General features: G+C 48.7%; 1 pseudogene; it reads left to right on the top strand.

Annotated features, from left to right (window-relative positions):
• The first annotated feature begins 6,581 nt into the window (after positions 1-6,581).
• Positions 6,582-6,699, top strand: LOC126528683 (U2 spliceosomal RNA; annotated as a pseudogene).
• Positions 6,700-26,292: the final 19,593 nt, after the last annotated feature.

Below are 26,292 nucleotides of genomic sequence, written 5' to 3'. Positions count from 1 at the left end.
GTTGAAAGAAGGTCGGAGGCTGGGAGGCGGAACGAAATAAGTTGCCGTTCCTGCGACTGCATTAGTAAGATTCTTTCGTGCGTTCTTATTCTATTTCGTTTTTCTATCGTCTTTTTGGTCGCAGAGTCGCCGCCCACCTCTTGTTTCCATTATTCATATTATTCTCGTTTCCCAAGACGTCTGCTTCACGGCGACTGTGCTTCTTTGTTTTGTTTTGTGTTTCTTGCAGGCGTTCTATTATCGCGCTCAAGCGGTACGCGCAAATTTTCGTGTTCGTGCCCTGTTTCGCCCTTTACAGAAAGAATAAGAATACGCAACAAAACGAGCAATATGCAAAATACATGAAATTCGAGAGAGATTTCGCAAGGTAGGAAATTTCACGCAAATATAGACAAGAGAAAGAAATGACCTAAATGCTCTAGCCTGAAATCGGGTGAAAACAAGAAACAAGGAAAAATGACTCAGCGCCGAACAAATCTGCGTAATACCAGAAGGCGAGATGTTGGCTTCAATTAGAGAACAGACTTCTTCGTAAAAAAGAATGATGAAGCAAAGTAGAGGCAATACGCTAAATCCCCCGAAAAAACAAAGTGACGACAAACGTTCATGCGGGCCACACCTTGAATAAAAAAAAAAATCCATACGAGAATAAATTTTGCCACGCAATATATATATATATATATATATATATATATATATATATATACTTCGCAGGGAGACAGATGTTAGCCTCGTATGCCCTCGGTAAGCCGGTGCACGGGATGCTTCCAACAAAACAGAAAAAGAATCGTACGAAACATTTTTACGCAAAAGTGCAAGAATGAACTGATCCAAAATGACAAAAATGTTTGAAGCTTGGAGCCTCGCGTTAAAACAAACGAAGATAAAACACTAAGGAAGTGAGAGGGAAAAAAATGAATTTTACAACCTCCCGCTAGCTCTCCGAGAGGATTCACTTCGAGGACGGGAAAACAAATTGAAAAACAAGAGGCGAGTGTACACGCACAAAAGCGAAACTACAGGTGTAAAGAAATTAACCTAAGAGCTAAAAAGGAAACCCGGAGGTGGGGGATAGGTGCTACAGAGGTGGGGGAGGAGGGGTGAGTAAGCATAGCGATTAAGAACAAACAGGCAAAAACAACCCCACAAAGAGTATTATTTTATAACAAAGACAAAGAAAAAAGAAACGACAACGTGAGAAACGATGCGTGTTGGGAGGACGGGTGAAACATCGGGGGGGCAGGGCGGGCGAGCGATTTTCGACTGTTCTTTCCAAGATGTCTTGTCCCTTTCTTTTATTATTATTACTTCCCGCGGCAGCCCGCTCCGGGCGTCGGGAAGCATCGATCGTCCCCTGCCAACCGTAAGGCCACGCGTGCGGAGCGCCTACGTATTCGCCGGCCGGCGAAGGAAATTGGCGCGGGAAGTCAAGACGCCAGCTGGTGCGCCGCCGCCACCGCGGTTGGCCCCGACGCGCTCGAAGACACGGCGCTTAATCGACGACGACCGCGTTAACTCCCTCTCTCTCCCTTTCTCTCACGCCCTCTCTCTCTCTCTCTCTCTGAAAAGAAAGGATGGCCGAGCGCGTTGTCTTCCTTCGGGTCGCAGGTGTTCCTTCTCTACGCAATGCGTTCTAAACACTTCCCCCGCTCGCAAGGCCTAGCGTTTTCGCGAAGAAACGATTACGTCTGCCGGCTTGCGAAGACAGAAAGAACGCAAAACGAACACAAACAAACCAGCGAAAACAAAACATATTAAACTAAGCTTATAGGCACCGGACCAATCCAAACGGGTTCGAAATTGACCTCAGGAGAACGTGGCCATGTGTAACAGTTGGCTTCTAGACGGCACCTCTCGGCGATACCTTCACAAGATCGGACCGGAACGAAACCGGATAGCTGCGCCTGTCGCACTCCAGGCGTTTTAGTGCGTCGCGTACTTTGCGTGTGCCCTCAATATGCGGCCGAGCGGAGGACACTTCAGTTCAATGCTCACCGTCTGAGGTCGCGGCACTTTTCGGAGGAGTTGTCGAGTTAAGCATAACCAACGCGCCATAAAAAAAAAAAAAAAAAAAAAAAAAAAAAAAAAAATGCGCACTTGCTATGTGAGACGCGCGCGCCTAGACACTCGTCTCTGGAACATGTGTGGCGCGAAGACTCTGCGAAATGTGCTTGCGCGGGAGCGTCTTGTGCAGCTGCATCGCTGCTGCGTGGAGTGCGTCTTTGTAGTGCACATCCGGGTATCGGAAAACACCATATATTGTAGCTCGTTCTACAACCTCGTACTCACCTGCCACCTATACCTTTCTCTATCTCGGCCTCGCCCCACTTCCGCTTATCCAGGTGAGCAGTAGCAAGCTAGGGATACGCTCTCAAGGCCGACCTCTCCTTCTTGCTCTTCAATTAGCGTTTCCTCTGTCGTAAGTGCAACGGAAACTATTTCACATAATGTCGAAGGTCATGTTCTTGCTTAGTGCAGGTGATGAAAACACGTCACTGTCGCCACGTTTGCAATGACCGAACCTATTGGTTGCGCTGCGCCTGCATGTCTTCCGAAAGAAGGCGCTCTGGCGGAGCAACTGTCGGCCTGCCTCGCGAGGCTAGATCCGCCTACGGCCTACAACGTCCTCCTCCTTCTCCGCGCCTGAATTCCTTTTCCGTATCCACTGTGCGCTTCGGTACAAGTCATCTCGCTGCACTGTGAACACGTCTTTTATATTAGAAAAAAAAAACTATTATTGGATACTGGGCAGCTAGATTATCTTGTCACGCGAACGTTGGCAGTAACGGAAAGCAATGAAAGCGACGCGTTCACAAATTCTGCCTTATCATTTGTGTTCTTCATTTTTGCTTTTGTTTAAATATTTATATTTCCAAGAGGGCAATAGCGACCTAACATGTTTCTTTCTTTATTGCGCGCGTGCGTGTGTGTGTGTGTGCGTGTTCCCGTTTGTAGATGTGATACTCTTTGCCCATACGTTCATATTCATTGCGGATCTCTGGAATCTTAGGAACTGCTGTTGTCATTCTGCGTTTCGTTATGTATGCGTATCCTTCGTATTTTGAACACGTTTATTACCCCTACACTAATGTCCCACGGGCTCTGTAGGTACTCTAAATAAATAAATAAATAAATAAATAAATCCTACATTCGTGAGATCAAGTTACCTTTTTATCTCTCGTGGCATCTTGTTTCTCCTCCTCTTTCCTAGCAGGGCTTTCCCAGCGCTACTCTTTCTAGCTCCACGGCTCCTTCACAGAGATTTTGTAGACGATAGTTGGCAGCACACGCAGGTATTCTTAATACTTGCAAGTGTTGACTCTCTCCGATAGCAATCAACACATGTCTTTGCATTTGCAATCATATGTACACAGTGGAATGCACGAAATGCTCCTTCACAGAGATATTGTAGACGATAGTTGGCAGCACACGCAGGTATTCTTAATGCTTGCAAGTGTTGACTCTCTCCGATAGCAATCAACATATGCCTTTGCATTTGCAATCATATGTACACAGTGGAATGCACGAAATGCTCCTTTATAGACGTTTTACTGTACCGTCCTGTTTTCTAAAAGCTCACGTACGACGCAGCCCGAAAATATTGCTACGGACCAGTATTTACGATGACGAAGAGGACGGTAGTGTGAAAACGACGACGACGACAAGAAGCTAGCGCGGGCTGTTGCCTCTTGTCCAAGCGCGGCGTAGGGAGCAATGCAGCGTCACCTCGAGGTGCTGCATCGTCTAGTTTTCCGGCTGAGAGCGTCCCTAGGGAGTCGGCGAATATGAGCGACGGGATTGGGGCGAGCGAGACTGTCGGCGTTGGGGCGAAGGCGACTGCGAATAAGGGGGCTTGCGAAATTCCGTCCATAGTTACATGCCGACGTTCTTCAGTCGTCACGGACTAATACGCGCTTTGCTGGTTGTGCTTACTGAAAGATCCTGCAGGAAGACTTGGTCGTGGGCATTACGCCTCCAGGAATATTCGTTTTTTGTCTTCTACAAATCTGGCCGTCTCCACAAGGACACTGACTGCCTGTCTCGCTACCCGCACGACAAGCCTGACGACGCCGACAGTAGTACGGCCAGCGGCATTTTCTCTGTCTCTGCCTTCGCTAACATCGCCGATGAGCAGTACCGGGACCTATCGCTGCGAGCACTCATCAAGCGTCTACACTTTACACCTACCGACGCCTCACTTTGCCGATGTGTTCTCCAGGGTGGCATTCTGTACCGAAGGAACTTCCCTCTTCGCAGATCTGATCTTCTTCGCGTGCCCAAACATCTACGACGGACTGTGCTCATTGAGTTGCATGACATACCCACTGCAGGGCACCTTGGGGTAACTTGGACGTATTAACGCGTCCACCGCCGCTTCTATTGGCCTGGTCTCGCTCACTGCGTCCGACGCTTTGTTCATGCTTGTGATTCCTGCCAGCGTCGGAAAACGCCTCAGGTGCTACCAGCCAGTCATCTCCAGCCGATCTCCGTCCCTGTGGAGCCGTTCTTGCTTGTTGGTTTAGACCTCCTCGGCCCCTTTCCTACGTCATCCTCTGGGAACAAATGGGTAGCCGTCGCAACTGATTACGCCACCCGATACGCTATCACGCGGGCTCTCCCTACCAGTTGCGCCACTGACGTCGCGGACTTCCTTTTGCATGACATTATCTTGCTTCATGGCGCCCTGCGACAGCTGCTTACTGACCGTGGTTGTAACTTCCTCTCGAAAGTTATCGCCGACATTGTGCGTTCCTGCTCCATTAAACACAAGCTGACTACCTCATACCATCCTCAAACTAATGGCCTGACAGAGCGGTTAAACCGTACTCTTACCGATATGCTGTCCAAGTACGTTTCCAAGGACCACCACGACTGGGACATTGCCCTTAATTACGTCACATTTGTGTACAATTCTCGGCACAACACCACCGGATTTTATCCGTTTTTGTCTACTGTACGGTCGTGAACCGACCTTGCCCCTTGATACGGATCTTCTTCCTGCTGCGATCTCAACAAGCGAGTATGCGCTCGACGCCATCGCCCTCGCCGACCATGCCCGTCAGCTTGTCCGTAGTCGAGTGACGGCCTCCCAAACCAGTCAGAAGCGTCTGTACAACGCCCGCCATCCTGACGCACAGCTCTCGTGTGGTGCGCTCGTGCTTTTGTGGTCGCCCTCTCGACACGTCGAACTTTCAGGGACACGGGGCCCTACCGCTTGCGGCGCCAGGTGACGCCAGTAACGCATGAAATCGCTCCTATCACTTCGACTTCACCCTCTACTCCGACATCCAGTGACGTCACGCGCGTCAGTAGGCTCAAGGTCTACTGAAGTGCTTCCGACCCCGGCCTTTAGTTGCTCCGGGACGGCGCTTTTGCCGCTGGGTGTAATGCTACGGACCAGTATTTACGATAACGAAGAGGCCAGTAGTGTGAGGATGACGACAAAGATTAGAAGCTAGCGCGGGCTGTTGCCTCTTGGCCGAGTGCGGTGTATTTGTTTGTAAATATAACTCTGTATAGTTTCTCATCTGCGTCTCCTTACATAGCATATTAACATGAGGTCGCAGCCATATGTCGGCAAAATAAACTGAAGTCCAGCGAATAAAAAAAAATTAATATATAAAAAGAAACTCGCTAAGACCCACTCAGATATTAGAAAGGTTTAGTTTGACCGGTATTCGGGAAAACGCAAGTTGCCGAAGCGTTGGGGCGGAGGCGTAAATGTGAGCGGTCTGCATGGTGCAGCCACCTGGTGGCGCAGAGCTCAAAGAGACAAGAACAGCTAATATTGCCTTAACCAAGTATATTCTATTTCGCTATGGTATACATTTTCGGCACTGGCGTAATCGTGTTACTGCCAAAAATTTACACCCGCAGCAAAGTAAAATACACTTGGTCACTGCAATATTAGCTGTTTTTGTCTGTTTGATCTCTGCGCCACCAGGTAGCTGCACCATGCAGGCTGCTACCGTTTACCCCTCCGCCCCAACGCCCCAATCGCCCCGTCCGCTTGCGTTTAGCGGAATACCAGACAAACTAAACCTCTCTATTATATTCCTTGCTTAGCGCCTCATTCGGGCTCTGACTCATCAAAATTCTACTAGACCTGGCTCCTTATAGGGCTCGCTCACCGTTATCAGACTCGGGCAGGTCCACTGGGCACACAGGCTCTCGCTCGCGCAGGTTTTTTGGTGAATCCTACAAATCTAAATATTGAAGATCCTTAACACGAGACCACTAGATAGCACATGCAGAGCTGCTGCAAAGGCTCAACAGTTAAAAAATCTTGACCCATTCCACTCTGTGGAGGTTGATGAGCAGCGAAGCTGTTTAGCACACGACACCGAGGTGACGCAGAATGTTGGACAAAAGTATGAGCTTATTTACCGTGATATGTTGTATAGATTCGCGTCGACGACGGGACCGCCGCCCCGTGGAGCCGGAGGAAACTAGACACGCGTGATGTTTCGACGGGACCACCACCACGGGAGAGCGGAAGGAAATTAGATACGCAAGCGCTCGAAACGCCTACAAAGAGAAGGCGATGGAAACGTAGACAAGGCCGACGCGGGTATATGCTCCTATCTGTTTAAAGATTTTAAACTTATTTTTGCAAGTTGGCAGAGTGCTTGAAGCCTACTTCACCTCCGCCGAGGGTCGGCCCGGTATTGCACTATCTCCGGGATCGGCCCATTGCTTTTGCACACGCCGAAGAAAAACGCACAGAACCCAAGCCATAAACAGTTTCGCTGTAAATTATTACGGCAGAAACTCCCTAGTGGGACTTGTCAGACAGTGCGTTGGCATTATTTGCAGTCGCTCATCTTGCAGACATACGTCTCTGACGTATGCGAGCGCGTCTGATCGTATGATGGCGACGTTTGCTTAATTGATGAATTAAATTATTAGGCTTAGACGTATTATTGCGACATTTGCTTAGCTATATAATTAATTAAATAGGCTTACTTAATTGTAGGGTGGATGTGCTTTATGGTATAATCAATGATTACACCTAATCATTCTTAACTTCTTGTAATTATTCGTGGCCTTAGTCACTAAAACTTAATTACTATTCGTTATGTTGATTACTTACTCTAACTTGATTTTAGTTCGTGTCCGTATCCTTAGTTATCCCTACCATACCCCGGAATAGACGAACACGATCGTTCGAACGCGCCACCGTTCACTTGACCGTACGCGCGAACGACCAGGTGTTGTTCGCTCGCTATCCGGTCGCGGTGAGTCGGACTTCCGCGATTTGTCGCGCGCCCGTCGGCACGTTTTGACTACCAGGCATTGGTCTATGAAAGGTGCAATAAATGCCCTTGTGACTGCTTGCACTACTGTGTCGTCGTTCCTTTGTCCCAAGAGCACGGGTGAGAACCCCATATCTGGCAGCCTAACGTGGACCCCTTGGGGCATCGGACGATAGTTTTAACAGTTTTGCTTCGTTCGAGACCTTTGTTTGAACCGAAGAGTATCGCTAGCGTAGATTTTGATCGCTAGCGTTGGCGGCGTGCTTTCTTGAGCAAGGCGATGGTGGCTGTAGTGTGTTTAAACTTTTCAACATGCTGAGCCTTTTCGCAACTTATTTTTTAATGACACTCGTCGGTATGAGAGCCACGTGATCTACATCCTGGGAGAGCGAGGCTTAGCGCCCGCGGAGCATTGGCAAGGCTGAAGCGAGTGAGTACGGAAGCCTCGTGGGTGGTACGAATTTCTTATGTGAATAGCTTCTTCGATCTCTTTGACTCTGATTAAGTCGTGGCTCTGAGAGCCGGGTGGCCGCGGGCCATGGGTGCCGCTACGGGCTGACTGGTATTGCGGCTCCCACACCGTCTGGGACGGTGGGCGCCGTCAACTCGGATGCTGTGTGCGCCGAGCGGGGTAGGACCACCTAATAGAGCTGACGTCTCCTCGCGGCTGCCTGTATTGCTCCCATTCTGGGTGTTGCTCTTTGGATGCCGGTTGTTGTCAGGGTAGCGACGCTTTAGGTCTAAGGATTTACGAAGTTGCCTGTCGCACGTGGAGGGACACAACCTGGTGGACTGTGACGTTGAGGTGTTGCACTTTGTTTCCCTCATTCTAGGTAGCCTCGCACGAATTGAAATTACTAGTTCGACTCAAAGAAGCGAGCTTCGTTCACGTGAACTTAGTATCTGTGTAGCCGCCCGATCTTTTGCTAGCCGAATTGAACATCGTACCACGTGGGCGATGCGCATTCACGATTCCTCTACCTTGCACTACTTTAGTGTTTGCCGAGGGCGTTGAGTGTACGTAGCGTGAGTGGAGTCACCTCTGGTTTGCTGTCGCCTGCACATCGCCTGCGCTGCTGCCCCGGACTACGATCAAGGCAGCCCGGGCAATGGAGCTGCTTTGGCCAGTTCAGCGCAGAGACTTCGGCGGCCACCTGTGTCCGGTTCGCAACCCCTGGCGGCAGAGAAAAGAGCCGGCAGTCACCAACAGCTACTGTGGCTCTCGCCAGCAGGGCGCGAGCGACGCTTGCTCGTGCCGACTGCTGCGTCACTGTTTCCGGAGTCCTGGCCTGGAATCGTGCCGTCGAGTCTGCAGAGCTGCTGCTGTGACCAGCGGACGCCAGCAGTGTACCCCAAGGACAGTGTCAGCTCGCATGTTTTGGACAGCGTGTGGACATTTCCTCGGCGCGGCCACTGTTGTACGTACTACCTTGTTCGCGAAGCACGCGTTGATGTTAGACCATGTGACATGTTTCGCCGGAATATGTAGTGATTTAAGGTTGGAGGGTAGTGGGGATGCGCGACTCTCACGCGCCCCACGATATGTTGTTTTCTCGCATAGCTCCTGTTTCCTGTAATCCGGCTTCACCACTTCGCTTTACCTCGGCGGTCGGCATGCTTGCAGGGTAGTACGAGAGATGGCGTGACTGTTACTCTGCTAACGCCACCTAAGGTGGGGTTACTTGGGCACAAGAAATGGAGAAGGCTCTTCCTCTTTGGCTCGGATTCGGCAAGCGGCGTGGAAGTTCTGCGCGTGTGCCGATACACGCTTCTGTGAGACCGTCTCGCGAGACCTACTGCGGAATGGACGAACACGGTCGTTCGAACGCGCCACCGTTCGCGTGACCATACGCGCGAACGACCAGGCCTTGGTGTCCAACATAGGGCAAACATATTCGCTCGCTATCCGGTCGCGGTGAGTTGGACTTCCGCGATTTGTCGCGCGCCCGTCGGCATGTTTTGGCCAGCAGGCATTGGTCTATGAAAGGTGCAATAAATTCTCTTGTGACTGTTTGCACTACTGTGTTGTCGTTGCTTTGTCCCAAGAGCACTAGTGAGAACCCCGCAAGGTATATGAAAATTCTTATTTGTGTCTGCGCATGCGTGCGTTGCGCACGCGCTTTGGTTATAGCGGCGCGCGTGTGCGCCAATTTGACAGCTAAGACTAGAATTCAGTCCTTAGTTTCTGCCACTGTGCAGTATGAAGGGCTGACTCGTAAAGTGCACGTGGCCAAAATTGCGCGCTAAGAAACGCAGCATCTGCTCCGATGACAACGCGAAATGCAGCTTCAACTTTTCTCTTGGCGACCACGTTAGATTGTACCATTTTCTTGAAAACGCTGAAAACGTGGATGGGAGAGCGGATGATGAACAGGTTAATTTGTTTGCGAAAGTAATTGAAGATGGCATGCGCATATTCATACTTGCATAAACACACCAGCAGTCTAAGTTTCCTCATTGGCTCTCTAAAGAATTAAATACTGTTCTAAAAATAAAAGACCCTATACACAAAAAAGCCAAGAAACAGGTCAGGTACGTGCAAACTTGAATTTAGCCGTTGTTGCTGATTGAGCAAATTTTAGTATAGCAACAATCCCTATACAGCCATATAGCACGCATTGAAGCCAACATGATATGTATTTCAAGATATTTCTGTAGCTGCGTGCTCCATCTTAACTCTTATAAAGAGAGCATTGAAGATGCACATCTTTTTGATGAAAATGGTGACGTTGTCTCGAACACAGCGTCTGCCTGTTCTGCCTTTGCAGAAGATTTCTGTTCTGTATTTGGTGTAAAATACGGTCAGATGGGGCGATGAAGGCTCAAGTGGTATTGAGGGGACATTGGTCGGAGGAGCGACACCAACCTGCGCGTGTGTGGGTAGAGGCAACGTTGAACGGACGCCGGTTGGAGGCGCGGTAGCAACCTCGGCGTATGTTGGTAGGGGGCGAGGAGCAGGAGGGTCAACATGCGTAGAACAAGTCATGGACGCGAGCTCCTCCTTGATGACGTCGCGCAACGCTGAACCAGAAGGCTGAGGAGCAAGAGAAATGGAGATAAAAAGCCAAGTGATTGAAGTTCATCGCGGATAATCGCCCGAATCATTACACGCAGGTCAGGGTCCACCGTAGAACCGTGTTCTCAGTCCGGCTGCGAGCGCACCGACTCGAGCTCGTCGAGGCGCTGGCACGTTAAGACGATGTCAGCGACGGTAGCCTGGATCTCAACGGCAAGCGCATTGAATGCCACAGTCCCAATACTTTTAAGCAAATGACGTACCCTGTCCGACTCAGCCATAACATCATTGACACAGCGACAGATTGCAAGGACATCCTCGATGTACAATGTGTAGGAATCACTGGAGCGCTGTTTGCGAGCATAAATAGTTTTTTTTTTTTTCGCAAGGGCAGCGCGAACCGCCGGTGTTCCAAATACTTGTCGAAGCTGCCGCTTCAAGGTGGTCCAACAGGAGAAATCAATCTCATGGTTGAAAAACCAGGTCTTTTCCACACCCGTCAGATAGAACGCGACATGGCGAAGCTTGAGGATGTCATCGCACCGATTAGCAGAGCTTACGCGCTCGTAATCGTTCAACCAGTCCTCAAAATCTTCGCGATGAAGACCAGCGAATGGACGGGAATCACGCTGGTCACCACTGATGATCAGAGAAGGTGCGGCTTGTGGCGTCGAGATGGTTACGGTAGAAGCGCCAGGCTGCTCGTCCTGCGACATGCTGGCGGACAGTCGGCCCAAGCGGCGACCCGAAAAAAGCTCCAGGGGAGTAAGGCAGGCGTGCAGAGGATGGGGGACCAAAAAGCACCTCCACCACTTGTGACGTCACAGTAAGGGCCGACCTTTATTGAGCCCGAAAGACGCGGCGAAGGACCTTCGGCAGAGTCCACTATGATGATGCGCCTACCCGCACGATGAAGAAGAAGGGCACACACATGATGATGATAATATACAGATGGTGAAGAAGTGCACAATAAACGCCCACAGGTGCTTCTACCTCAAGTAACCTTCCCGCTCAATCTGATACGGCGTGTACGCTATGACTCAGTGAAGACCTTGTTTCTAAACTTGCGTCTGAAGCGTCTGAAACCTTCGCTTTTTTGCAGTGCTGAAGGTATTCCTCCTGCACTGCTTAAAACAAATGGACGTATACATGTCTCCGTTCTCACAAGCATCTTCAATACATCCCTACAGTTTAGTATATAGCTAGTAATTGTAAGGTAGCACGGGTAGTGCCCGTGCATAAAGCGGGTGCTAAAAGTTCAGTTACTAACTACCGGCGCATATCGATCCTCTACGCTGCGTCTAAGGTGTTTGAATCTGTATTACATTCCATGCTTTATGTTAGCGCACGGACATTTTAATAGATGAACAGCATCGCTTTGACTCAGGGTGCTCATGAATGACGAACTTGTTTACTTTTATGACCCATGCTTCGGGTGCAGTAACCCCCCCCCCCCCCCTAGACAGCGCTTCCTTTCCCTTCGCAACCATTCTGTAACTCTAATGGTCCACCGGTTATCTGCCCTACGCGTTACATGGCCAGCCCAGCCTCATTTTGTTCTCCTAATGTCAACTATAATACCGGCTATCCCCGTTTGCTCTCTGGTTCACACCAGTCCGCTCTGGTCTGTTAACGTAGGGCCTAACGTTTTTCGTTCCATCGCTTTTCGCCCGGTCCTTAACTTGTTTTTAGAGCTCAGCTCTTAGGCGCTTGTTTCTACGTTCAGCATCCTCGGCGTATTTAACCACCAACTTTCTGCCCCATATTTTAGTACCTGCAAAATGCAATGATTGCAGACTTTTCATTTCAACGAAAGTGGTAATGTTTCAGTCAGGATTTGGTAATTTCTGCCGTATGCAATCCAACGAACTTTTATTCTTCTGTAAATTTCCTTCATCAGGGTCTGCTGTTAGTAAGTGACTTATTTAAATGTATGCCTGCACAGACTCTAGAGGCTGACTGGCGATCATGAATTCTTGTTTCTTTGCCAGGCTATCGAAAATTATCTTTGTCTTCTGCATATTATTCTTCAACCCAACTCATACTTTCTCAGTCAAGGTTCTCAGTCGTGTTTTGCAATTCATCCCCACTGCTGCTCAACAAGACGATATCATCAGCAAACCTAAGGGGGTTGGGATATTCACCATTGACCCTCACTCACAATCCTTCCCAGTCTAATAGCCTAAATACTTCTAAGCATGCAGTGAATGACTTATGGGTGATTGTCTCCCTGCCTGACCTTTTTCTTGACAGATATGTTTTCCATATTTCTTGCAGGGAATTAAAGTAGCTGTGAAATCTGTGTAAATATTTCACAAGCTATTCATGTATGCCTCCTGTACTCCTTTATAACGCAATGTCTCCATCACTGCTGGTATCCCTGCTGAACCAAATACCTATTCATAATCTACGAAATCCATGTATAGAGAGGTTGATTACACTCCGCTGATTTTATCAATCTCCCTATTGATGGCATGGACGCGATCCATTGTAGAACATATCTTCCTGAAGCCAACCTGTTTTCTTGATTGACTGAAGTCAAATGTTGCCCTGATTCTATGGGAAATTATCTTGGCGAATAATGCTTACAATACTGAAAGCAAGCTCATGGGTGTATTGGTGCGAAAGCGTCGAATGGCTCATTGAGCGAAAACGCCGGCGTCTGTAGCAGCGAAACGGCACCTAAATTCCCGTTGGCTGCGACGCGACGTCACGAGCTCGACCCGACGTAGCAGAGCGGCGAAAGGGAACATCTTCTGCCGAAGTGGCGCGCCAGATGTTGCGTGAGGGAAGAGGGCAGCGCGGCGTTGGTGGAATACGGCCTGGGACCGCAGGCTGGTGCTTATGCTTGCTGGCTCGAGCAGAACGTACCACTGCGGTACACTACTCGCAGAGTAAAACTTCAAGGACCGCTCAGCGACGTTCTATTGGACCTTAACACTTTCGCATTCATAACTCATAAAAAGTGCTCAGGTGTCCTCGGATTTTTAATTTTGCAATTCTTTACCACTTCCCTCCCTATGGATTATTGTAATGCTGGCATTCTTCCAGCTCTCTGGTACGCTCGAATCCGTGAGAAATAGTGCATAAAAGCATGCAAGCTTTTCAAGCATAATATCTCCTACATCTCCGATTAAGTCGACTGTTATTCCATCTTCTCCTGCCACCTTTTCCCAGTACATAGTAGGGGCCAATTAGAGGCTGCTTACTTTAACCTCGGTAACACATCTGGTGTAGCTTGTAATGGGCTCCTTCTTACAGAGCTCACAAAAATTGCATACCTTCTTCCATCACCGCCCTGTTATTTATTTACCTAAGCAATACATCTTGTTTTGTTCACATAAATGGACGGAGTTCTACTAGAAATGAGGCGTGGACACAGAGTGGAGCAAGAGATGAGGAATTTTGGCAGCCAAGTACAGGGTAATTGAACGTATAAATAGACAACCAGGACTCACCCTAAATAAAGTGAGAGAAACAGACAGTCAGTTGGATGCAAAGAATGGAAACAGAAAAACAAAACATGGAGATTTAGAAGAATGAGAAGAAAGAAATTAGAAAGGCAAATCTGTACGAAAACACAAAGGGCAGTACCTTGCTATATGAAGTTCGAGTTGGCTGCCTAAGGACAAAAACACACCGGAGCAAATATTCGCAGCAAGATGAGGCATGCGTGTGCTGCGGAAAAGATCTGGAGACCAATCAGCACATCCTAATGGAATGCAAAGAATTTCACCCAGTGAGAACCGTAGGTAACGTACGCCTTCAAGAAGCGCTTGTATTTAAAGTGGATGGAAGCATGAACCGGCAATCAGTCGAGATGAGCAAGAGACGTCTAGATCATTCATAGAAAAAAAGCAGGGGAAGGTATTAACACGACCCGATCCGTTGTACGCACAGGTTGCGGTGCAAGGTAGACGGAAAAGTATTGAGGCAGAGAAAATAGATGAAGGAGGCGTATACAAAATTTAAGAAGGAAATGCATGTGTAGCATACCTGATTAACTCAAACAGACTAGGTGACTATTTGTCAGCGCCCCGTTTCAAAGAGCATGCTAATAAATCATCATCGACATCAGGTCACTAGTGGAGTTCCCCCCAAAAATCCCGTTCTTGGCCCTCTTCTCTTTTTTGTAAACGACATTTCGTCAGCAATTCAATGATCTTTATTCCTCTTATATGCTGACCACGTAAAGCTAGTTAACACTTTCAACAGTGTTCGTGACTGCACTGACCTCCAAAATAACCTTTGGTTTGTCAAACTGTGCGATTCTTGAACACTTCAAGCACTATGGTATTAGCTTATACGCGACAAACACGCCATCTACAATTTCCGTTCATTCCTGGTGAAGCTGCAGTGGCCAGAGTCGATTAAGTTGAATATTTTGGTGTGTACTTTGAGAACAGGCTATGCATCTGTTCACACGTTAGACATGTGAAACAATGTGCCCTTCGCCCTCTAGCCTTTATATTTCGAATATCACATGGCTTCAGCTCCCCTGCTGCCTTTGTTAAATTGTATTCTACTGTGTCTCGTCAACTGCTAAAGCATGCCTCTGTAGTTTAGAGTGGAAATTGCAAATCTAATTGAGATCTAATTTAACGCAACCAGAATAAATTCGTCTATTCTCAAGCACCGCTTTTGCCCTTGTGTTGGCCATAGTTAAGCCGTCTCAGTTGTATTTCAACTGGCACCTATCAAATCAAATCACACTTTTTGTTCTTTGACAAGCTGGTTGATGGCACTATACATTGTACAAAACTTCTTAATCATGTACAATTTTCCGTGCCGCAAAAATATACCACGCAGCATTCCATGTTTTATACGCTGCCTTGTTTCAATAGTAACTGTCCTGTGGCTCGACTTCAAAAAATATGTAATATATATTCTACCGCTATTGATGTTACGATGAAAGGTGTCTTTTTATGAATGCGAGGATGAACTCTCATCGCAGAAGGCCCTCGCAGGGGCGTCTGCGCCATCAGGCGTTTGGTGTGTTGCAACACCACGTGCCCGAGCACCCGAGGGTTGGCCCCTCCCTCGTGTAGCCGTGCGCGGTTTAGCCGTGTCTGGGGAAAAGGGGATCCTGGGGATTGAGCCGATGCCGGGTGTTTGGACCTTTAAGGCCCTCTGGCGCAGGCAACACACCTCCTTGGCATCTACTTCACATAGACGGCACCCCCGGAATGACTCACCCGGGGGAAATTGGTAGTTGCCGTTTCTTGTCTCTCTCTCCCTCCGACCTTCGTATTTCTCTCACTTTCAATCTTTCCTGTATTCTTCTCTCTTCTATATGCCGGTCCTCTTGGCAGCGAGGGTTAAGGCTGTGTGAGTATCCAGCCTAGGTTATGTGATATTCGGTTATAGTGGCGACGTACAGCTGGTATCTGTAGGACCTGTGTTTACAGGCCCTGCAGCGTCCCCTGGTAGGGCTCCACGGTGGGTGGCTGGCGTTGCTGCCGAAAACTGCACATTCTTCTACGGCTAGTTCCTCCTCCCCCCCCCCGTCCCTAATCGCCTTAAGAGAATAGGGCGCACCGATGAAGTCTTCCGGTTTTTTCCATGTCATTCATTCTGAAAAGCTCGACAAACCAGTGCGAACAATTTCACCATTCCTTGATTCGAAGTCTCTTACCGAAGTTTTTGGTGCAGGTTATAACGCATCGAAGATGGCAAGCGGTGATCTCCTCTTAGAGCTCCACGACCAAGAACAGTATGATAAACTGCCCAATCTACCGTCATATGAGGATGCCCAAGTAACAGTAACCCCACACCGTGCTATGAATACCAGCCGTCTCAGATAATGTTCTGTTGGAGCAAACCGAGGCTTAACTTCTGGAGGGCTTCAGTGAGCAGAACGTCATCAGCGTTAAACGAACTAGGATGTGGCATCACAGCAAGGAAATTCAGACTAAGCACCTGATACTTACATTAGGTTCAAGTGTTCTGCCCGAGTCCATCGAGGCTGGGTACATCATGTTCCGTGTTAGGCCATACGTACCAAATCCCCTCAGATCTTTCAAATGCCAGCGCTTCGGCCACAGTTCACAGAGCTGCCGAGTCCGTCAAACTTGTGCGAAATGCAGTGCCCATGAACACACCTCTGAATCTTGCGAGAACTCTTTCCACTGCGTAAACTGTGATGGGGAGCACGCCGCGTACTGACGGTCTTGTCCATCCTGGAAAAAAGAAAAGAAAATTGTGAAGATAAAAGTAAAATTGACTATTCCATTCAAAGAAGCACGCAAGCGTGTATCCTACCTGCCAAAGAATTGCTTTGCCGAAGTGGCGTGTCGGGGGGCAGTACCACAACGGCCTCCGGCGGCTGTCCCACCCACGCGCAGTGAGCCGGCAGTGACGCCATCCGCCCTCATCTCCCCGGCGGCTGCAGCTAACGCTGCTCCACCGCCCCAGCAGAAGGAACCATCGACTTCCGAGCCGTTGGCTTCAATGGTCTCGTCTACCGAGACGAGGCCTTCACGTCAAACGCAGCGCCCACAAGAGCGCGTGTCCAGCGTCTCGCAAGAGGTGATGGACACAACACCCAGACAGACGGCGCCGCCAGCGGCTAAGGAGCGGCGAGATTTTCGCGGTAGCTAAAAAGAAAAAAACCACGGCCCCGGAAAGGGCTCTGTGAGCTAACTCCTCTATCTTAAACACACAGTAAAAAAAGTACATTCAACATGGATACACAGATAGTACACTGGAATGTCAGAAGTCTCCTCCACAATCTCGATGATATTAAAGAACTCCTGCTTAAGTATAGTTCAAAGGCGCTGTGTGTTCAAGAAACACACCTCAAACATAAGCAAACAGATTTTCTCCGACAATATGCTATTTTTCGTTCAGACCGCGAAGACACTGTCGTGTCATACACGACAGTATATGACGGTGTTTGTCTATCATATTTGACAAACGTGTTGCCTGCCGGGAATTAAAACTTCGTACGAACCTAGAAGCAGTCGCTGTCCGAAGGGTGTTGTTTAACAAGCTAGTCACCATCAGCTCTACATAAATTCTTGCGAATTACCAACTTCACAAAACCGAATTTCCAAACCATGTAATGAACTTCCAGCACCACAGATAGTTGTCGGAGATTTAAACGCACATGACACTTTGTGTAGAGACTCGTTGCGATGCGAGAGGTCGCCTAATTGAAAACTTTCTTTTTTCGTCAGTAGCATGTATACTTAATAAGAAAGAGCCAACGTATTACAGCGGCATATAATACATACTCATTCATCGACTTAAGTGTAGTATCGGCTACACTAATTTCATGTCTGGAGTGGTCCGTTCTGAAGAACCCCTTCGGGGAGCGACCACTTCCCAATTACGTTAAACCTAATGAAACCAGATGAGTACTCGCCACATTTTCTTTGAAGGAACATGGACTCAGCCAACTGGCAACCGTTTCAAGAGCTCCCGTATTTAGGCGGAGATGACATCACTGGTTTTAATGTAGACTACGCTGTAGCATATCTAACAGGTTTCATTATTGACGCTGCAACTAAATGTATCAAGCAAACTAACGGACTGGCGACAATCTCATCATACTCAACAAAAGGAAATATTGTGCTCCAAGTATAACCATGCCTCATGAATATGCCTGTGTGCAGAGTATTATTGCGTTCCCGCGTTCAGATAAAATGTGATAGCTTGAAAATTTATCAATAGGAGATTTTTGAATCGCGCCGAAAGCGTCGGCTACGTCGGAGTACCGGGAGCCAATCTCGAAGGCTAGGCGTTCATTTATTGAAAGCTCCGAAAGCGATTGTAGGAGCAAGAAAACACGCCATGGTCGCCATGCATTGCTCATCACCTAGAAACTAAGATAAAATGGCCTAAATAAAGATATTGCGGCAGAACCCATCTCACGATAACTGTCGAAGGTAATGAGTTAGAATATGAATGCTAACTTTTAATAGCGACACAACGTATTGCCATCATCATAACGAGTTATGTATGAGACGTGTACTGCAACGGAATTATTCTTTCGCGCTTCCTTAGGAACCCTCAGTGCCATCTAGCACCGCTGCCGCGAAGCCTGCGCGTAGCCTCCGAAATCTGTGGCCAACGCTGATGAACGCGTGATTCGACACGGACTATTCTCAAGTGCTCCTTTCTGGACACGCTGTGCCATCTAGTGGCACTGCCGAGAAGTCCGCTCATGGCCTCCGAGACGAGAAGCATTGCTAGCCGGCGCCTGCGAACGCCGAGAATTGTTCCCACGCTTGCCGCACGCTCAGTAGCACATACTCAGTGACCCAACTTGTGTGGTTCATTGGACAACGGCACTTAGCCAGTGCATTCGTGGCGGAGTTCGCTAAAGCGAAGGGTCGCTGTCCTGAAGGAACCCTTGTGGCGTGAGTTCGATTACACTCTGCACCGGAGAAATTGAAGGGAAATTTTTCTTCACGGTAGAGCGGCCAATTTCCAATGGCACATGCTTAGTTACCCAAGTTCATTTATTTTATTTATTGATACTGCGGTCCTGTTTCCAGGACCTTAGCAGGGTGCATACAAAGTGAAATTAAAACATCTAAGTACAAAATACAGCGGTACATAACATAGGTCACTCGCGATGTGCAAATGCAAGCAGTTACTGAACCACACATAGTAAGTCACTTGCTACTTAAACATAGGTGCGACTCAAATAATGGCAGTGAGCAATGGGTTACAACGTCATCAGTAAGATTATTCCATTCAACAATAGTTCTAAGGAAAAAAGAAAAATTTGAAGCAATTCTTTTTAGTAGTTAACCGTTTTATTGTCTGTGAGTGTCGATGACGTGTAGCATAACCAGTAGAAAAAGTTGAAACCAGTAGAAAAAGTTGAAACCAGTAGAAAAAGTTGAAACCAGTAGAAAAAGTTGGCATCAAGGACGCTCATTGGAGAGCAGCACACACCCACCGGCACATACTGAGTGACCCAAGTTGGCATCAAGGTGTTTCACTGAAGACCACCAGCACAGACCGAATGGCGCATACTCAGGGGTCCTTTTTTTATTGAAATGAATATAAGGAGAGGTTGGCGCCTACTCCTTGTCACTTGGCAAAGGAAACAAATTTCCGTAAAAAGGGAGAATAGCGACACAAAATATGACACTCAGTAGAAGACTGGATGAATAAAAAATATACAGTCCAACAGTACATGAATCGCAAAGTTTTGTGCATGAGTTCAGTATGCGTACGCATTACAAAGTCCGATATTCTGAAGAGCCAAAACACACAACACATGTAATACACTGCAAGTACAGAACAGAATTATGCATATTGCGTAAAAGCTGCGATCACAACATGAACCAGTTATGAACCACGAACAACATTTATGTTATTCATTAAGCGTATTGGGATCATCTGAAACTTACTTTCCGAAAATGTTGGTGTCCTCGAAAAACGTTTTCAGGGCAAGAAGTGCTCCTTTCTGAAGGCCCGCAGTTGGCCACGGGTCAAGTATCTTTTTTTAGAGTGAACGGCCTTCTGTCTAATATCAACAAATTTGCTTGTAGTATACCCTTCTTTGTGGATCGTATTTCATGCACTGGAGGAGAAGATGATGCACATCTTCGACTCGACGGGCAGAAGAACATTGCGGACTAGAGACACGTTTTATCCTGTACACGAAGTGTTTCTTAAATGCAGTACCAAGACGCAGGCGGTGTACCAATCTTTCAAATTTTCTATTGTCTCTTAGAGAGGAAGAAGAAGATCGAGGGACCCTGGCTGCTGCTTCACATGCGCTCCATAGTTTTCGGGATTTTTGACCCGTCTAACCCAATTGGACCGTCCAAATTTTGGTCGGAACCGACGCCGGAAGCGGAACGGACCACGAGGACACCATTTTCGAGCCGGTGGGTCCACTATTTTTGGATTTACTCGAGCTTGAAGATTTCCTACGTGGCCGGCAGAAGCTAGGCCCATTAGGCCTAACACGGTAGCGGGGCTCCACGGCCCTCCCAGCCTCGGCCAGCGGGAGAGGAGCCTGGAGCGATGTCCCGAGTCATCAACCCCAACCTAGCACACCTACCACCCCAAGTTTCGACAAGTTTCATGGCGGAAACCCACGAAATTATGGATGAAGATTTCAGCGGCGCCGCCGGGGAGACCCTCGCCCACGGAGCAGCGGTAACTACTCAAGCCCTGAAAGGCAGCACCCCAGCGACACCAATGTCACAAGCAAGTCAAGGCAAGGACACAGACGCGGATTGGGAGATCGTCATATCCAAGCGGCAAAGAAAACGACAACGTAGCGGACAAGCAGAACTTTTGGCGGGAAAGAAGCTAGGGAATTAAAATTCCCTAGACTCGACGAAGAGCACAGATGGCGCACCAGCTGTGGCCAAGCAAGGAGAGGGAGAGAGAGCGCCGAGGAGGAGACTGCCTCCACTCCCCAGAGATGATTTAAAGATAGTCCTCCGGCCGAAGGGACTGGCAGTGAAAAACCTGCAGACACACCAAGTGGCGCGAGCGGTGGTTGCGGCTACCGGACACGGATGCAGGGCTGAAGACCTCATCATCCGGCTCCGCACGGGCTCAAACATTATCATAATTAGTACAGACAACGAAAGTGCTGCTCAGCAAGTGAGGCGCATCACGCAACTGAAGATTGATGAGCACAGCTACGAAGTCAACGCGCACGTGGCGGCGCCGGAGGGAACGCTGCGCGGGGTCATTCACGGGGTGGACCCGGGGACCCCCGCCGAAGAACTCAAGACAAACTTACGAACACGCACGCAAGGGGTGAAGATTTTAGCGGGGAGAATGCTAGGCCGATCTAGCACAGCTGTTATCACCTTTGATGGCCCCGTCCTCCCCAAGCAAGTTTTGTACTACGGGGGAGAGATGTGGTGTTATCCATACAGACCAACGCGGCAAGTTTGCTATATTTGCTGCCAGCAAGGTCACCGGTCGGACGTCTGCCCGACCCCCTGGATCAGAGCTTGCAAGCAATGTGGCCAGAAAGATCCGGAAGAACATCATCAATGTACACCCAAGTGTCTGCTGTGTGGGGGCTCCCACGCGGCGGGCACACAGGACTGCAAACAACGCCTAAAGTCGACAAACGAACTACGATGGGGACCCCAGGGCCAGCAGCGGCGGGGACGCAGCAGGAGCAGAAGCGGAGCAAGGCGACCGCACTGGTTCCGGAATGAAGATCAAGAGCGACGGAGCGACTACCGGAGTGAATCCAGGAGCCGCAGCCGAGGGCGCAGCCACAGTCAAGGCCAGGGCCGAAGCCGGGAGAGGGACGAGTCCGACCCACCGCTGGGGGGCGCGGGCCAGCAGACCTGGGCGAAGCCAAAACAGCAGAAGAAAAGCGGCGGAGTTAAGGTGAGCTGGGGAGCCGGCCCTCCCAAAACGCTTTTTGCTCCGCACAACAACATAACCAATAACGCGAGCATGGAGACAGAAAACGAGAAGAGGCTTTGTGTCGAAAACAATAGTCTTAAAAAGGAGCTTGAGCTCTGCCGCGAAGAAACCCGGCAGCTCAGGAAAAGAATAGACGACCTAATTCAGGAATTGCAAGAGATGAGAAAGGCAGGTTTCTCACCAGTTAGGGCGCCATCACCGCCGCAGCAACATATAGAGAGCACGCAAACTAGCGAGGGGAACACCTCAATTGAAGACCTCAAGGCTTTCATGCAGCAAATGCAGCAGCTAAATCAAAAGATAGCCCTGCAAGACCAGAGCTTCCGCAACTACGTAAAGAATCAAACTACACAGAGAACAGTAAACGACGCCAGAGACCGCCTCTACAACGAGCGCAGGTTTGGATCAGAATCCCAGGGAACAAATAACAACACCAATACATCAACATGGCAGGACCAAACCAACTAGAGATTCGGCAGTGGAACTGCGGGAGCTACAAGCGCAAGCAGGGACTCCTGCAACAGTTGATTAACACTAGAAGAAATCCACCAGATTTAATACTACTACAGGAAACAAATTGCATCCCAACCCTAAAAGGATATACGTGTTAGGAAAATGGACGAACAGCGACTTTAATAAGCAACAAAATAACAACCATAGCACATAAGGAACCAGAAGACACACAGCTAGAACGTATAGTGACCGAAGTGATTCCAAAACGGAAAAAGAAAGCTAAGAGCACTTTCGTAATCAATCTATATAGCCCACCTAAATATAGAGGAAACTTTATTAAGTTTTTGCGGAAGCGAAGAAGCTTGCAGGGCAAAACACCCTAATAATAGCAGGAGACTTCAATGCGAAGAGTCCGCAGTGGGGCAGTAGAATCGAAGACAAGAAAGGGCGCAGTATCTGCACAGCTGCAGAAAACATAGGCTGCGAGCTACTCACAGATGAAAGCCAACCCACCAGACAGGGCAATAGCTTAAGCGTGGACACGTGTCCCGACCTAACCTTTGTCAGGGGCGCTAAGCAAGTCGAATGGGAGAACTTGCAAGAAAACCTCGGCAGCGACCGCTACATCATCAGGGTCAGCACGGAGGCAGAAATCATCAGGAGGAAGATTGGCAAGGCAAGTCTAACAGACTGGGATGCCTTTCGAGTCCACTGTAAACAGCTAAAAGGGGCATAACCTCGGCAGAGGATTGAAGCCAACAACTCAGACAAATAAGAGATCTCTACACAAAAGAAGTGGAACGAACAGAACAAGCACCAGAAGTGTACAAACGACTCCTCAGGCTATGGGAGGCACGACGAGGCCTAACCAAGCGGTGGAAGCGTCAGAAGCTAAATAGAAAGCTTAAGAAGAAAATTGCCGAAATAACTCAGCCAGCAGAGGAGTATGCAACGCAGCTGGCAAGGCAGGGGTGGCAGCAGTTTAGTACCTCACTGAATGGCACCCTAAGCACAGCCAGAACATGGCATATCCTCAGAACACTCATGGATCCGAGCAAGAGCAAGGCGGAAAGCAGCAAATCCGTTCAGAGGTTAATCCACCAGTATGAAGGAACAGAAGAACAACTGCTCCAAGCAGTACGGGAAAAATGCTACAGAAAGATCTCGGTAGAAGGCTACCGAGGCTACTACCAGGGTGAAGAAAATTCAACTACAGACCGACGCATCACAAGAGAAGAGGTCGTAGGCTGTAAGGGCTACAACAAAGAACACAGCAGCAGGGGCGGACAAAATCCGAAACTCGCTAATTCGAAACCTCAGCGACGAAGCAATTGATCAGCTCACCCTCTACCTCAACAAACTATGGGAGGAAGGCAAAGTACCAGCGGAGTGGAAACACGCCGTAGTGGTGATGATTCCCAAACCCGGCAAAAAACTCCAAATTGAAAATCTCAGACCAATTTCGCTTACATCATGCCTAGGCAAGCTGTACGAAAGAATAGTGACCCGAAGAATCCAAACGCATCTTGAAGACGGAGGATGGTACCCCAACACCATGTTCGGCTTCAGGGCAAACTTGTCTACCCAAGATATCTTGCTACAGCTAAAGGAAGAGGTACTCGAGACAATGCCGAAAAACGGGGAAAACGTGGTCATGGCCATCGACATCAAGGGGGCCTTTGACAACGTGTCCCACGCCGCCATTATAGAGGGGATTAACACCACTAATTGCGGGAAGAAAGTCCATGACTATATCAGAAGCTTCCTAACCGACAGAACAGCGACAGTAGGCCTGGGAGACCTACGGAGTGACGCCTTTCAAACGCCATGCAAGGGCACTCCGCAGGGCTCAGTAATCTCGCCAGTACTCTGCAACATAGCAATGGTCAACCTTACCAAGAAACTTAGCAAGATCCAAGGAATCAGTCACGCAATGTACGCGGACGACATAACGATCTGGACTACTCAAGGCTCATTAGGGGATAAACAAGAGGCACTACAAGAAGCTGCCGCCTGCATCGAAGAATACACAAAGCAAAGAGGCCTCAGATGCTCCACGGAGAAATCTGAACTCCTCAGGGTGGGCAGACACCCCACTGATGCCCCGCTCGAAGTAAGGCTAGAAGGACAGAACATCCCGGAACAAAAGATGATTAGAATCCTCGGCATGTGGCTGCAAGGAAGCCGGAAATGCAGCCACACAATCTGCCTGCTAAACCAAGCAGCAGGACAGGTGGGCCGAATGATTAGCAGAGTGGCACACAAGAGATATGGCATGAAAGAGGAGGACACACTCAGGTTGGTCAACAGCCTGATAGTCAGCCGGGTCACATACTCACTGCCGTACCATGCAATCACCAAAACCGAAAAAGAGCAAGTGGAGACCATCCTCCGGAAAGCGTATAAAACAGCTCTCCACCTCCCAAAGAACACATTCAACGACAAACTCATGCAACTTGGAATCAGCAACACTATTGAAGAACTAAGGGAATGCCAGCTCAAGGCACAAGTACGAAGACTCAGCAATACAACAGCGGGAAGGGCGCTCCTGACAAAGCTAGGTCGGGAAGTAGAAAAACCACAAAGTAGCAGGGCCACAGTAAAAGACCCACTAAGAAAGAAACTACGCATACAACCTATCCCTCGCAACATGGACCCAAACTCCATGCGAGTAGGAGACTGGCTAGGGCAGAGTTTTACGAAAAGACGATGGGACATCGGGACAATACAGTCTATACCGATGCGTCCCTATACTCACAAGCACACAAAAACAACGCGGCAGCGGTAGTAGTAAATAATCAAGGAGAATTAATCACAGCACTCACGGCCGAGGTGGCTAACATAACCGAAGCAGAGGAAATTGCTGTCGCACTGGCAGCGGAAGAAGGTTCTAGAACAGGAATATCCCTCAATATTCTAACAGATTCACAAGAGGCGTGCCGGAGCTATATAAGAGGCAGAATTAGTAAAACGGCACTCAGGACCCTCAGCAGAGTTCCAATCGCTGAGGGACAACCCACACATAACATTATCTGGATACCAAGCCACGCAGGGATCAGGGGCAACAAAGGGGCAGACAGCCTAGCTCGAGGGATGACCAGCCGAGCAGGAACGTCAGCCGCCCCAGAGGGGCCAAAGATCAACTGCGGGAACAGCTATTCAGAGCTATTAAACCTCTATAAGGGGCTAAGATATCAATATCGTCCACCACATAAAGCATTAACAAAGGAGGAGGCCGCAGGATGGCGGAGACTGCAAACGGGCTCCTTCCCAAACTTACACATACTAAGTAGGATGTTCCCCACGCAGTATAGCGCAACCTGTCCGTGGTGTGGAGCTAAACCAACATTAAACCACATTACATGGGAGTGTACAAGAAACCAGGCATTCCACAAACACAAAACGCCAAGTGCGGAGCAATGGGAGAGTTTGCTCACCAGCCGCGAGCTAGAGGCTCAAAGAGCTCTAATAGCGCACGCGTGCGAGGCGCCTCGGCTCAGTGGAGCCCTGGACTAGGGGCCCATCCATGGCTGAAGAGGACCCAAGCTTCAAGAATGAAGACTTCGGCCTCGACCCGCTAAAACCTTAAAAGAGTCCATAAAGTTTTCCATTCCATTCCAGTGTCTCTTAGATTTTCCGGCAGTGACAAGTTTATACATGCGTCTAGAAAGTATAACTCCAAGTTTTTAGTTTGCTGATCAAACCAGGTAGTTTTGCTGAGGCGACTGGAAATCTGTCGCAGGATCAGACGGACTTCACTACGCAATATGGGAAGATTGGTTGTCTCTGCGTTATTGTGCGCCCGATTCACAGCTGCGTCCGCTGCAGTATTACCCGGAATATAGCAGTGCCCAGGTGGCCTTTGAAACACAATTATGTGGTTCATTGCGCTTGCTTTGTAAGTTATTTGAGCATCTCATACAACAGCAAAGTGTTCAAATAATTTTTCTTATTGCTCTGTAGTAATGTGAGAGCGGCTTGCGAATCGCTAAAGATAAGCCATTTTTGCAATTGTTTTTCTGATGTTATGAAACGCAAAGCACTCAGGATTGCAAACAGTTCTGCCACGGTGGAAGATGTCACTCTGGATAATTTATATGTTTGCTCTAGCGCTAAATGTGGAATGACGAATGCTGAAGTTGAGGAATTTTTATGACACGAACCATCTGTATAAACGTGGATGTACTTGGGATATAA

The sequence above is a fragment of the Dermacentor andersoni genome, chromosome 9 (genome assembly GCF_023375885.2).
Source record: "Dermacentor andersoni chromosome 9, qqDerAnde1_hic_scaffold, whole genome shotgun sequence".
NCBI lineage: Eukaryota > Metazoa > Arthropoda > Arachnida > Ixodida > Ixodidae > Dermacentor > Dermacentor andersoni.
This window is presented reverse-complemented; position numbering and strand designations above follow the sequence as displayed.